Source organism: Paroedura picta, chromosome 14 (assembly GCF_049243985.1).
Source record: "Paroedura picta isolate Pp20150507F chromosome 14, Ppicta_v3.0, whole genome shotgun sequence".
Taxonomy (NCBI): domain Eukaryota; kingdom Metazoa; phylum Chordata; class Lepidosauria; order Squamata; family Gekkonidae; genus Paroedura; species Paroedura picta.
This window is the reverse complement of record NC_135382.1, coordinates 25,088,992-25,103,998: the sequence shown is the minus strand read 5'-3', so window position 1 is coordinate 25,103,998 and position 15,007 is coordinate 25,088,992. Positions and strand designations below refer to the sequence as shown.

At 47.0% G+C, this 15,007-nt stretch overlaps 1 protein-coding gene across 5 annotated transcripts in view; it reads left to right on the top strand.

The window, feature by feature from the left end:
* CMIP (c-Maf inducing protein) overlaps positions 1-15,007 on the top strand; it is a 161,476-nt gene that overhangs the window by 41,375 nt on the left and 105,094 nt on the right. The window contains exon 1 of one of the 5 annotated variants that reach the window (XM_077310980.1): positions 6,027-6,180. The exons of the other annotated variants lie outside the window; for them this stretch is intronic. The gene's annotated coding sequence lies outside the window, so the exon portion shown is untranslated. Of the gene's footprint in view, positions 1-6,026; positions 6,181-15,007 lie in introns of those variants that run through there. 5 annotated transcript variants of the gene reach the window in all.

The following is a 15,007-nucleotide window of genomic DNA, read 5'->3' as shown; positions in this document are numbered from 1 at the left end:
TGTGGATTGACCTTCCTCAGTTATAAGGAAGTACACGTGTTATACATAGAAAATATTATAAAAGCGGAAAAGATATATATTATGGCATTCACCACTCAGAAACATATAGGTGTATATAAGGGCAATGGAAAACCTATATGTAACACTTTTTTGCAAAACATAACAGAGCCAATTTGGTGTAGTGGTTAGGAGTGTGGACTTCTAATCTGGCAAGCCGGGTTCGATTCTGCACTCCGCCACATGCAGCCAGCTGGGTGACCTTGGGCTCGCCACGGCACTGAGAAAGCTGTTCTGACCGAGCAGGAATATTGGGCCTTTCTCAACCTCACCTCCCTCACAGGTTGTCTGTTGTGGGCAGGGAAAAGGGAAAATGAATGTAAGCTGCTTTGAGCCTCCTTCGGGTAGAGAAAAGCGGTATATAAGAACCAACTCTTCTTCTTCTTCAGTAATATCAAGACTCTCTCAGCCTCACCCACCTCACAGGGTGTCTGTTGTGGGGAGAGGAAAGGGAAGGCGACTGTAAGCTGCTTAGAGACTCCTTCTGGTAGAGTATAGAGGCATATAAAAAACAACTCTCCATCTAAATACTCGTCCGGGCCTTTATATGAACAAAAAAAAAGTTCACATTGTCAGCGCGAAGCATAGGGTTGTACTCACCACTCAGAAGCATATAAAAAGTGTATTTTGGGGCTACAGAAACCCTTTCTGTAACAATTTCTCTGTAAAACAAGCATTATATTCTATTAAAGAGCTCTATGTCACTGTCATTTTAACACATACAAGATAAGCAAAGAAAATACTTTTTCTCTTCTTACTTCAGCAACCTTAATTTCCCCGGGGCAGCAAAACATTCCATTCTTACCTAGGCATCATCCGTGCTTGTTCAAGGGTATGTCAAAAAGTATTACTGCTAGGGTTCCAGTTCATACATGCACAGGTTCACTCCAAACAGAAACGTGTTTTAACATGTCTCTGTGATCAGTGGATGGTTGCGGACAAATTCTCTCCATAATACAGTTTTCTTAGTCTCCATGTAAGACATTGCATTGGTGAGAAAAGGGCCAGGAATGTTGCAATGAGAAATGGTTTCCCATCACAAGAATGCACCTGCTCATCCTTTGAGGGTAGCAGGGAGTGTTCTATGGGAATTTTGTTGGGAAACCTTATCCCCAGCCACCCTACAGCCCTGGTTAGGGTTGAGCGCTCTGGCATGCTTCGGTGAGGTCCAACTCCCGAGGCGGCCAGCACCATGGAGGGGAGGGGCGGCGGTTGGTTCTTAAGAGTTGGTTCTTATATGCCGCTTTTCTCTACTCTAAGGAGGCTCAAAGCGGCTTACAGTCGCCTTCCCTTTTCTCTCCCCACAACAGACACCCTGTGAGGTAGGTGAGGCTGAGAGAGCCCTGATATTCCTGCGTGGTCAGAATAGCTTTATCAGTGCTGTGATGAGCCCAAGGTCACCCAGCTGGCTGCCTGTGGGGGAGTGCAGAATCGAACCCAGCATGCCAGGTTAGAAGTCCGCACTCCTAACCACTACTCCAAACTGGCTCTTTACACTTCACCTGGCACCTGGAGCTTTCAGTTGGCAGTGCTAGGGATTGAATCTGGGATCTTCTGTGCGCTCTTCCACTAGCCCCATCTTCAGTTGCCCCAAGGGGAATTTGTGGTATTGAAGAAACTGTTGTAGGCCTGGGGACGACAGCCTGCAAAGAAAGACTGAGCCAGCCTTCTGATTTCCAGGTGCTTCTAGCTAGACAAGTCAGGACATGGTAAAACGTTTCCGGACTGCAGTGCTTCAGAATGGCAGTAAAGGAATATTGCGTTTGAATCCCTGCACGCAGAAAGCAAGCATTTCAGTAAAGCCAAGCTTTTCTCCCCGACAGCCGGTACTTAGAGAATTTCCTATATTTTGTGCCTCATTGTCCTATAGTCCTTAGTTCTTCCATGCTTGTACCTCCATATCTTCAGTAGTAGTTGTAGTAGAGGATTTTTGAGCACCGGTAGTTTTAAGGGCACAAGCAGTTGCCATGAAACACTGGACCTCAGCATCGCCCTGTGTAAAGTGCCAGCACACGTATGAACACGCATCTGTGATTGGGGTGGGGGTCAGTAGCGACTGGTAGACTGAGAGCCAGCACGGCTATAGTGTGGTTCTTGTGGCGCAGGGTGGCAAGGCAGCCGACATGCTGTCTGAAGCTCTGACCATGAGGCTGGGAGTTCAATCCCAGCAGACAGCTCAAGGTTGACTCAGCCTTCCATCCTTCTGAGGTCGGTAAAATGAGTACCCTGCTTGCTGGGGGGTAAATGGTAATGACTGGGGAAGGCACTGGCAAACCACCCCGTATTGAGTCTGCCAAGAAAACGCTAGAGGGCGTCACCCCAAGGGTCACACATGACTCGGTGCTTGCACAGGGGATACCTTTACCTTTGTAGTGCCACATTAGGTTCTGGGACCCCCAAGTTCGAGTGTCAACTCTGCCGTGGAAGCTCATGAGGTGGCCTTTGCCCACTTGCTCTTTTTCGCAGGGTGGTTGTTGTGTAAGTATAGTAGAAGTGAGGAGAATGAATGTTGTAAACTGGTTTGGGTCCCAGGAAAAGTGAGGTACAAATATCTAAATAATCTCCCTTCTTGGGAACCTTCTCTGCCATTAGTTCCTTCCCATTATAAGGTGCTTTGTGTGCTTGAAAGTAACTTCAGGATCTCCCAGGCTGAAAGCCCCTGCTCATCAACCTGAGGGCAGAGTCTGTTGCTTGCAGGGAAGAGTGATGGGGTTTGAATGGGTTTATCTCGAAGATGTAGACAGGCCTTGACTTTGCAGAAAAAGGGTTTTCTAAGTGCTGGGCAGAATCAAATCTCCCTTTCTCTCTCTTAAAAAAATGTTTTTGAGGACAAGCGCAAGGTGTCATCGCTAATTGCATGCACAGGTGGGAAGGTGTGACATTTTAATGTCTGAACAGATTTTGTCCAAAAATAACCTGTCTCTTTGGGTCATTATTGGGGGGGAAAACAAAAGGGAAGATAGAGAGAGAGAGGAAAGGGGGGGGGAGATACTGCAGGGTTACCATAGCAGCTCCACAGGATGTGGTTTCTATGGTTACAAGTAACAATGACATAGACAGCAAAGAAGTTGGCTTTTTATGGGTGTTAATTTTTTACAATCCTCTACCTTTTCTTTGTGTTTGATCTAGAATGTCCTGTTTGGGCAGTGGAAGTTTCCGCCTCCCCTCTGCCCCAATTTACTTTTTGCGCTGATGCAAACAAGATTTGCCGTGCTCTAAAAAGTATTCTAATAATCACAAAATGAGTCTCTTGTTAAGGGGTGGGACAAACCTTTGATATCCATCATCCCTTGATCAAACATGAAACAGCTGCTGTACTCCCAACGCGAACAATAACTCCAGAAAAATCAGGAGTTACCCCATTAGCTCCGCAAGAGCGTTTTTTTTTAGAGTGAACAACAAGACACAGTGAGGCAAGGACTACATGCTAGGTGCACTCCTTAGACCTTGCACTCTCTCGCCTTTGTGCGCATGCAGACGTACGGTACAAGACTCTTAGGATTTGCCTACCTCAGGAGTGTGGCGTTGTGGTTGCAGCGTTGAGCTAGGCGCTTGGAGACCCGAATTCTAATCCCACTTCACTGTGAAAGTTTACTGGATGACCTTGGGCCAGTCATACACCCTCAAACTAACCTACCCCGGAGGGTTGTTGTTTTTGTGGGAATAAAATGGCACTGCCTCTTTTCAAAGGCCCACTATTGCATCTGGATCGATGATCATTCTGACCAAACATGGCTGTTTTTCTATATAACCTTCCCTTTGGAACGATTGTGTTTCTGCTGTCTGGCCCCAGCCTGCTTCTGTGGCCTGCATTGCTGGAAAGAGTCAACACTTTTTGTTTCTTGCGTTTCATGGCGAGGCGTGTCTGTGTTTGCTAAAACAGTGTACAGATGGCGGGGATGCGAGTGACCCTTTGGCCTGATTGCTGCTTGAAAAGCTTGCTCCGTTCTGACGCCTTCCTCCTTAGCTGCTCAGTTTTAAAAAGTTCAACAAGGGGCCCGGTTCTTGCTTCAGAGAAGACCAATTTGGGAAGCTGCTGCCTCTCTCCATTAATCTGCGTGGTTACGCAAAAGCGTCTTAGAAACTGGCAAAGTCATTGTGAGGAAGTGGGCTTGCCTCTCCTCTTTGGACCTCCTGAAATTCTTTTCTCTTTTCTTTCTAGTCTTGCTTTTCTTCCACTTTGCCAGCTTTTTCTTCTACCCGTGCTGGCAAGTTTATTTTTCAACGAGTCGTTTTCCAAAAAAGGGCAAGAGGGATGCAGGAATAATAATAATAGCATTTGTTAATAGTCTATTAGGATGTCTAAAGTCCTTCATGTAAATTATCATGCAGCTGGCTTGCTCGATTTGAGAAGCCCCTGGATCTTCAGCTCAGGCCTCACAGGCCAGAAGGGCTGTTATGCCCCAGAGTGGGAAGGGGCCAGACAGGCCATCTAGTCCAACCCCCTGCTCAATGCAGGATCAGCCTTGACAATGTATTATTCATTTATGTATTGAATTTCTGTACCGCCCTCCTGAAACCAGCTCAAGGTGGTGTTCATATTACAATCAACAATGAGTTAAAATCAATAGTTCAAACCAACGTAATAACATTAAACATGAAACAATATAAAAATTAGCAGCATTTAGAAATCATAGCATCCTCAGTTTGTTATCATACTACTTTCTTTGGAGTGGGGCATAGATGTTATAAGGCTTGGTGGAAGAGCGCCATCTTGCAGGCCCCACAGAACTGTCCTAGCTCCAACAGGACCTGGCTCTCCTCTTGGAGTACCCCTGAGAGATCTGGGAATGTCCTGGCCCTGGTTGAGGCCAGACGTTCTTCCTTGGGACCACCAACCTGTTGGAATTTGCAGAGCAGAGCGCTCATCAGGGCACGTAGACAGAGGCCAAACGGAAGACCCGTCAGCCGTAGAATACTAGAATGAAGACACAAGCTAAGGAGAGGAAGGGAAGATAATTGTAAGCTGCTACAAAACCCCCTAAGTTAGGGGAAAGTGGGGTATAAAAACCAACTCCATTCCTTACCATTCCCTCTTCTTTTTATTTTGTTTGGGACAAAGAGACAGTTATGTGATGTAAGTAAGTATGCAATGCTATTTAGAATCTAACTCTCTGTTCTCAGGATGGAATAACAAACCCAGCATGACTTGTCATTTGTGGGGATGCCTTCATGTTTGGGTGGAGATGGACGGGGCTAACAACAGGTCACTTTTAATTACCTCTTTTCACAACTGGGAAAATGTCTGCCATTAATCACTAACTTTACATTTTTATTGCCCCAATGTTTTCTAGCAAAGAATGATCATACTGCATGTTTGGGACATTATGATGCCGTTTACTAATTTGCTACTAATTTACTTTCTCCTTATATCTGTTCTCTTATGATCCCTGTTCAATTGTCCGAGGAAGCGTGCCTGCACATGAAAGCTCACACCTTGAATAAATCTTTGTTGGTCTTAAAGGTGCCATTGGACTCTGATTTTGTTGTCCTTCTCCTTCAGAATGTTTTGATGGCGGACATTCATTTTAACTGCTGTAGCACCCCTGATCGGGGGGGGGGGGAAGAGTTCAGGTTTTGCACATCCCGTGGGTATGGCAACCAGCCGATTCCCATGTTGTGTTGTTGCCCACAAACAGGCCTTTTGTGTTTTGTTTCAGTTTTAAAATGGCTGCTGGCGGGCGTGAGTGGGAGCAGTGCAGATTGACAAGGCGGATTGTCATTTTGCAATGACCCGGCTTTACAGCCTGGCAAACTTTATGGCTTCCCCCACCTTACCTTTATGGCATTGATCAAGTAGCTTGGGTGGGGCTGCATCATAACTTCTAACTGTATTTGCTGGATAAACAGTCAGCTCAAGTAGAACTTGGCCCTCCGGACATTGGGGGTAATGTTTGACTAGGAGCGGTCTGCAGCCAGCCCTTTCCTCACCTCTCTAATTGCAGAGCGCTTGGTTCTTCTCTCAGGATGTGAACTGTGAGCATGTTCCGTGGAGCGCCGTACACGCTAGGCACGTACGCAGAATACGGGAAGTCTTGCAACTACCTCCGTCGAGCAAGTTGGGAAGGATCAGAGTGGCGAGGACATTGCCAGCAGGCATAGAACAGGGCCCTGAGGCATGAGGTGAGGAGTGCTAGAACAATTGTGGGAATCCCAGCTCACATTTAAAAAAAAGAAAGCCAAAGCAAGTTTCTGGACCTCAGCATTATAGGGAGAATCCACACACAGAGATTCCTGCTCAGAGCATAAGTAAGAGCGCCTAAGCCACATTTCAAGGACTGTGCCTGTCGCTACAGATGTTAATTTTGTGCCCCCCCTCTGCCCTAATCAAGCTGATTACAGTATTTTATTTATTTATTGTATTTCTATACCGCCTTCCTTTGCAGCTCAAGGGCTGTTTACATGGAACCGAGGGATATGATGATGATAATAATAATAATAATATAATAATACAGTATAAATCAGTAACATTCAGTAAAACACAATAGCAACACTCTGCACTGTAGCTATATCCTTTGCAAGCATTCTTTGCAACACCCCCTCCTACCTTCTGGTCAGGATGAAAGAATTCAGAGATCTCTATTTCTACTCTTGTTGTGTCTGACAAAGGGAACTGTGACTCTCAAAAGCTCACACCCTGGTGAAACCCTTGTTGGTCTTGAAGGTGCCGGTAGATTTGAGTTGAATGGTTGTTTCCCTCTTCCCTTTTGAGCTGGTGTGAATGCCTTCCATGTTGCAGCCCAGGTAAATGGTCGGCAGGGAAGACCTCCTTTGAGGTCAGGCTCCTGAAGAGTTCACTTGCAGCATCCCCCCAAGATTATCTTGGTCAGAATCAGAACACCTTTATTGGCATAAATAACTATCTTGGTCTTGCCAGTAGAAGAGGGAAAGATCTGTTTTTCACTTCCAGGGGATTGCATCTTGCTTGCACTAGGAGCTTCTTCATTCACTTCTGTACTTAGATTGAAATTTCTCTTGAGGAAATTGCATCAGCCGGCTTTGAATTTGAAGAAGAACAAGAGCTGGTTCTTATATGCCACTTTTCTCTACCTGAAGGAGTCTCAAAGCGGCTTACAGTCTCCTTCCCTTTCCCTTCTCCACAACAGACACCCTGTGAGGGAGGTGAGATTGAGAGAGCCCTGATATCACTGCTCGGTCAGAACAGCTTTATCAGTGCTGTGTTGAGCCCCAGGTCACCCAGCTGGCTACATGTGGGGGAGGAGCAGGGAATCGAACCCAGCATGCCAGATTAGAAGTCCACACTCCTAACCACTACACCAAACTGGCTCTTGCATACCCTTTTTTTTCATGACATCACGCATTAATGCGTTGTCTCAGTTCTAAATCAATAAGCTGTTAGCCAGGGCTGAAAGAATAGATCTAGGGATTCTAGAAATGTGATAACAATGAGAGATTTTCCCCTCAACTAGCCCTGCGGCAGGCTATCATCTCCACCTTCTGTAGCAGCTGGGAAAGGTACCCGCTAACCCCTGTGCAATCCCAGAATTGTACATTAACCCGTTCTCCAATCAAACACCCAGTCATTTCTCTAATCCCTCTGACCCAGTACACCCTGCACAACTGCTGGTAAATGTGGACCTGCGTTCACATCTTGTTCTCCCTTTTGCTCGTAAGCAAACAACGGTGACCTTCAGCGAGTTCTTTTACTGCCATGCCGGGGACAGCCGACCGCACTTCACATCGAGTTATATAAAAGCATAAACCTCCCTCCATGTGTCCCTGGCCTATCAGAGGCTTTTGAGGATCTGTGAAAAGTTAGTAAAGTGGCAACCTGGTAACAGTGGAGATCCTGGGTTATGCCACCTGGAAGGCCCAGGAACAGTCCTAGAAGCTGTGCTTTGGTGACTCACCTGTCCTCAGGAAACCTGGTTTTGCTGCATAACGTAGATCAGGGGTAGTTGAATTGCGGCCCTCTAGATGTCCATGGACTACAATTCCCATGAGCCCCTGCCAGCAAATGCTGGCAGGGGCTCGTGGGAATTGTAGTCCATGGACATCTGGAGGGCCACAGTTTGACTACCCCTGACGTAGATGGTAACACCAAAGCAACAACAAAAAAAGTCCAGATGCTCGTATAGACGGACTACCTTTAATGGCATAAAAATTCAAGTAGATATAGATAGCCACAACTCAGATTAACATAGGCGGTGTACACTACAACCCCTCCCATCCCCTCCAGCCCACCGTTCGCCACTTTCAGAGGGGACAGGTCAAACTGCCCATATAAGGGAGTTTTGAAAAAATACTAGAAAATCCCAGCATGACTCGGTGCACCATTGGTTGAGAATCCCTGTTTTAGAGAATCGGCATCTCCATGCATTGCCCCCTCCTCTTTCTTTGAAAGGATATGATGTTGGACAAACAGTTGGCATTTTTGCATTTTGTAACTTTGTATTTATATTTTAGGGCATTATGGTTTTGAAGTGACTTAAAATTAAGTGGTATATTTTAAATTTGTGGGAAGTTGAGCTGTATTTTTGCATTTGTGGTAACCCACCCTTCGCCTTGGGGAAGGGCGGGCTAAAATAAATGATATAATAATACTAATAAAAGAACATATGCACCCTTGATCAACGTAGGTACCGCTCCACAGAACTGTAAGCGTCCGCAGAAGGAGAGGGCTGCTGCACCCCTGTCAACTCACTCTCAGCTTCTCTGTGCCGGTCCTTCCCCCTCTGCCAGATGGTCCCGAATGCCAGCCGTCTAATCTGCCTGCCTCTCCCCTCGACGTTCGTCTCCCTCCTGCAGTTGTTCTGAAAAGCCTCTCACCCTCCGGTGAGCAAACTGGCACAGCCTGCCTGCCAAAATCAGGCAGGCCTGCCAAATCCTCTGAAACTAGGGCTCCCTGACTAGGGGCAATGAAACCCTTATGCCCTAAATCTGAAAAACGAGGGCTGTAGAGGATTCCTTCCGTTCCCCGTCCCTCACCCCAAGAGCACCTGTCACCGTGACACAGAAACCAGTCAGAGAAAATCTGTTTCACGGAGACAGTTGATAGATTCTTTTTTTAAACAGAGTCGGTAGGAAACGGTCTGTGTTGGTTATGACGCGGATATTTCTCAGAGTCATAGCTGGCAAGCAAAGTGCACAGACTTTTGCTCGAGAAATGCGTAGCGTTGGTTTGACTGAAGGTGGGAATGAGGCACCCGATGGGTGCTACTATCAGTGCTTCCAAAGTGCTCCAGGAGGGACGAGGGGAGGCAAGGGGTCCTTCAATAAATCATGGGGCAAGTCACTCCCTACAATAGCCCTCTAAATGGAACAGCTATGGGAAGGATGCCCTGATAATGGGGACACTTATAAAATTCCAGAGAACAGGGATAGTCAACCTGTGGTCCTCCAGATGTCCATGGACTACAAATCCCACGAGCCCTTGCCAGCAAATGCTGGCAGGGGCTCGTGGGAATTGTAGTCCATGGACATCTGGAGGACCACAGGTTGACTATCCCTGCCCTAGAGGATGGTTACCTCAGTGGACCTTTGATATTAGTAGACCCTTAAAATATAAGGTATAAAATATAAGGAAGTGTGTTGAAGACTGACTTTGTTAGTATCCTTGAAAAAAAACCAATTAAGAAATACTACACTGTATTTAAGTTCACCGATGAAGTAAAAACGAAAACGAGTCTGTTGTACCTAGGAACTCGTTCTGCTTATAACAGTTTATATTGTTTGAATAAAGTTTTTGCCATCGCCAGCTTGGAAAACTACCTTTTCTTGTGTACTCATCTTCGGCTGACGGGTCATCTCTGCTTCTGATAATCCAGGCTAGCGTGATCTGGTCAGATTCCGGAAGCTAAGCAGGGCCAGCCGTGGTCAATATTTAGAAATCCAGGGTCATGATGTGGAGGCAGGCAATAGCAAGCTGTCTCTTGCGAGTTGTGTTGGCTGTGACTCTTGTTCTGGGTCACTTGGGGAAAAGTGAGTGTTTCTTTTGAGGGGGGGGGGCAAGCGAAGCACTGTTTGCCCCATGACTACATAAGACCCACCATGTATATAAGGACAGATTCAAATGAGTAGCCGTGTTGGTCTGAAGTAGCACAATAAAATCAGAGTCCAGAAGGATCTTTAAGACTGACAAAGATTTATTTGTGAGCTTTGGAGGGCAAGCACTCTTCCTCAGACTATCCTGTATGTAAGGATCGCTCCTATGCTGCACTATACTGTTGAATGCCCCTTCACCAGAAGCCATGTGCGATTCCTTGTTCTTCGTTGGCATTTCCCAGCAACCTCTGAGCAGGAAGCAGGAAAGTGGGCTGGCTGACAAGGTAAGGTAAAGGTAAAGGTATCCCCTGTGCAAGCACTGAGTCATGTCTGACCCTTGGGGTGACGCCCTCTAGCGTTTTCATGGCAGACTCAATACGGGGTGGTTTGCCAGTGCCTTCCCCAGTCATTACCGTTTACCCCCCAGCAAGCTGGGTACTCATTTTACCGACCTTGGAAGGATGGAAGGCTGAGTCAACCTTGAGCCGGCTGCTGGGATTGAACTCCCAACCTCATGGGCAAAGCTTTCAGACGGCTGCCTTATCACTCTGCGCCACAAGAGGCTCTCTGGCTGACAAGGTAGTCACTTTCATATTGAGCACTGCAGTGTGGTCTGCTGTGTCTCTTCATCGAGGGCCCTTTTCCCAAATTTTGTTTTGGTTTTGAATCTTCTATCCTGCTTGCCTCTTTGGTCTTGTTTTTTTTTTTTTTAAATAGGTAAAATGGCTTCCACGCCACCTTGATCCCACTAAGACCTCCAGCCCTTGGCTTGCTCCCCACTCATTGCTTAATCACCGGCAAGCGTGCGCTCTCCCCATCTTTATTTTTCTTGAGGTCTCTTTATCAGGCTGATGTGAAATCCATTCAAGCTGTTGTGTAAACAGGAGCGAGTAAAGTCTGGCTTCATTCTGGAACAAATGTTGACTTAAGCTTTGTCATGGCAATTCTGCGGATTAGAACATGGGAAAGTTGGAGCAAAACATGAAAGGACGTGAACGGGGCCATGTCAGGAGCCCCGTTGCCGTTTCTCAAGGGGCCCCTGTGCGCCAGGGAGACCGGGCCTTCAGCCGCAGGGAGAGCCGTGGAGAATTCTGGGAAACCCTCGCCATTTTGTCAGTGCACCAACAGAAACAGTACCATACATCCCTAGCAGGGTGTTGCTGAATGACTTTGGTGACGCTGCACATGGAAGAAGCAGTGTTTATAATGTTTATAATTCCTTTTCTTGAAGGTGTGAATAACTGCCCCAGCATAGGGGAGCTATCTCTGAGTTGGGAAATACCTGGGGGTATTTGGGGGTAGAGCCAGGAGTGGATGGGATTTGGGGTGGGGAAGGGTTCTCAGTGGGGTGTAAAGCTATGGAGTCCACCCTCCAGAGCAGCCATTTTTTCCAGAGGAACTGAACTCTTTAGACTGCAGAGAATTTGTAATTCTAGGGGATGCCCAGGTCCTACAAGGGGAATGGCATCCCTGCTCCAACAGTAAGGCCAGAGCAGTGGCCTCTAATCTGGCAGGTTGGGTTTGATTCCCCCTCTCCTCCTCCACGTGCAGCCTTGGGCTAGTGACCTTGGGCTAGTCACAGTCCTGTTAGAGCTGGTCTCACGGAGCAGTTCTGTCAGAGCTCTCAGCCCTACCTACCTCGCAGAGTGTCTTTTGTGGGGAAAGAAAGGGAAGGCAAGTGGAAGTCACTTTGAGACTCGTTTGGGTAGTGAAAAGCAGGGAATAAATACCAACTCTTCTTCTTGTCTTCATTCTCCTCCTCCTCTACCACCACCACCTAAGGAATCTCACAAAGGTTGTTGTTATGCGAACACAGTGGTCAGGCCATACTGAGCCAGGCCCAGGACAGGGGCCTGTTTGCTCTTTTCATGTATTACTGTATCCTGTTTGCTTTTGTTCCTGTGAATGCAAAGTTTGGAAGAATAGTTTTGCGGGTCTTTGCAGTCCTTCCAGGGGTCTGGCATTTCCTTCTGCAAGCTCAGATTCCCGGTATCGAGAAGAAAGGTGGAAGTGAGTTTAGGGCTGCACCTTAACCAGGCTTGAGCAAGCTTTGGATATTTTCGTTTTGGACAGACGGTGTGTTTTGCAGTCTGGGGTTCTGAGCCTGAAAGTGGACTACAGTTCTTATCACCGGAGGGTTGTGAGGAAAGAGGGACTAGAACAGGGTGAGCTGGGAGAGAGAAACTCTGTGCGGCTCAGGAGAATGTCCAGGTTTGCTTCCGCATAGAAGGTACAACGTGGCACTGAAGCAATCCCACTTCTCAGTGCTGATACAAGCAATGGGGGAAGGTGCCGTCACTTTCAAGGATTTTTCAAAGCAAGAGGTATTTGGAGGGGTCAGGGCCCCGGACTACTCATGGGAATTGTAGTCCAAAGACATCTGGAGAGCCACACTTTGGCTGTCCCTGATCTAGTTTATGGCATGCTCTGTGTGTTACAACAGTGGGCCCCAACCCGCGGGCTGCGGCCCGGTGCCGGGCCATGAAGGCCATGGCGCCGGGCCGCGGCTCCCTCTCCCTGCCCCCCCCCGCAGTAAAAAACTTCCCAGGCCGCAAGCTTGTGGACCGGGAAGCTTCTTACTGCGGGAGGGGGGGAGAGGGAATCAGGGCCGCGCATGCGCACATGAGCATGCGCGGCCGGCCCGCACATGCACGATGCGCAGCCGCGTCCGCGCATGTGCGGCATGCGCAGGTGGGCAGTTGCCCTGCCGGTCCCCAGCCTCAAAAAGGTTGGGGACCACTGTGTTACAAGATGTAGTTGTTAACCAGTGTGAGATTCTTGCCTCTTATGTGAAAGCAGGGGAAAGGAGTCTGGTGTTAATGTGACTTTTCACGATCCACTTTTGTGCAGGAACTTTAGAAGCGGCGCCCCTCCTCACAAGCCAAGAAGCAATGATCTATGGGGCTTAATGGTTTGGGGAAGGAAGTCTAAGTAAAGTGCTCCAGGCTACCGTCATCAAGTTTGCTGCGATGCCAAAGCATCATTTCCCTGAAAACCACCCACCTGGAACAGGGCTTTTTGTTTGTGTGTATATGTGTGTGTGTTTTTGGGTATGTGTGTGTGTGGGGGGGGGTGATGTCGCATTAGACGAGCCTGCGTCCATAAGGTTTATCGTAAGCAGCTGGAAACGAAGAACCCGTAATTCTGAAATAATCATCATAACAACAACAACAACAGCAACTGTATAGCTGTTCCTCCAGCAAAGAATATCTGGGCTCAAACATTTGGTGGTTAAAGTGGGAGGAAGCATGTGTCAGCACAAAGGCAGATTTCTTGGTAAAGTAAATAGTGGCTTACAGGAAATGACATAGATGTAGGCTCTTCTCTACACTTGCTCCTGGCTTTCATTATTTTAAAACAAGCAAACAAACATATTATTTAAATTGCAGCATTTGCTAGGAAAGAACTGAGTGCTTGGCATATAAGGGTTAAAGTTATAACCTGAAAAGAGAGTATTTATTCTTTTTAAAAAAGGTACACACAGAGCATTGGTTGCATTTAGGCCAGATGGAGAGTATTTCTTGCAATGGCAGGCCCTTTCTTCCTCTTTCCTCATAGCTCAAGAGTGTCACTGGGTTTCTAGCAGACCCGACCACATTTGGTCAATTAGTCACAGATGGGAGTCAAGTTCCTGCAATGCTTTTTGCTTTAAAATATTTTCTTTTCACACTCAACCTGCTGATTTCTGAGTCAACTATCAGTATTCAAAATTATATGTGCATCATCTGGGCATGGATCACTGTGGGTAGGCAGTTGTATATTTCCTGCATTCTGCAGGGGTTGGACTAGATGATCCTGGAGGTCCCTTCCAACATTATGATTCGATATATATATACCGTATTTGCCGGCGTATAAGACGACTGGGCGTATAAGACGACCCCCCAACATTTCCACTCTAAATATAGAGTTTATTACATTACATTACAGTACTGAGGTGCACCCGGCGTATAGGACGACACCCCCCCCACTTGGAGGCATGTTTTTCAGGGGGGAAAAGTAGTCTTATCGCCAGCAAATACTGTATATATATTTAAATCCATCTATCAATCTTTCCGTACATTTTTATGCTGCTCTCTTCTCACTACCCTACGCCACACTGATCTCCTGTCAGCAGAATAAATACTCCTCATTTAAAGCTTATGCAGCTATCTTGGTATTTAGTATCGGATACGGAGCACCAAACAATGCAGAAGATGTAAATACAAATGTAGAAAACAGTGGAGTAAAAGCTGGTCAGTATTTACTCGTAAACAAGTAAAATTTACCATAAATAGTAGGATCAACAAGAGCCCTATTTCCATTCTAAAATGCATCTTTTAAATCTTGGCAAGCTACAAATGCCAAAAGTCCCTGATTCAATCGCCAGGATCTCCAGCAAAAAGGATCAGCTGGGAACTGATGTTTATGCACTGGGAACTTCACTGCCCCAGCTCCTGTGCAGGAGCCCAAATCAGGGACGGATGAGGTGCACTGGGCCAAATGCTCCCTCATGTGAGTGCAGGAAAAGGTGGGGCAACCTGCCACGACTAAAACTCCAGCCTGCAGCCCGGCATGAAACCTCCAGTGCATAAACGGTCTCTGAGATCCTGGAGAGCTACTGGTAGACAGTAATGACCTGGAAGGACCAGTGGTCAGATTCAGTACAAGGGAGCTTTATACATGTTCTTCTTCCAGAAACTGGCTCAACTAATGAGCAGTGTAAATAGGTGAAAGTGAGGACGGACATCGTCAGAATACAGTGGCTCATGTGCAGATGTCATGCAAAACCCGTCATTTTATGGTAATTAAATCCACACGTTTGATCTCACGGTTGCCCCACATCCCCTGTGAGCATGCTGTAGAAAATACCTTGCTTTCTCTTGAGTTGCAGATTGCAGAGAAAGCTCTGAGGTAGGGGACCGCTGTGCTCCCTTCACCCTCCCCCCACCCTGCGCTCTGGTGACAC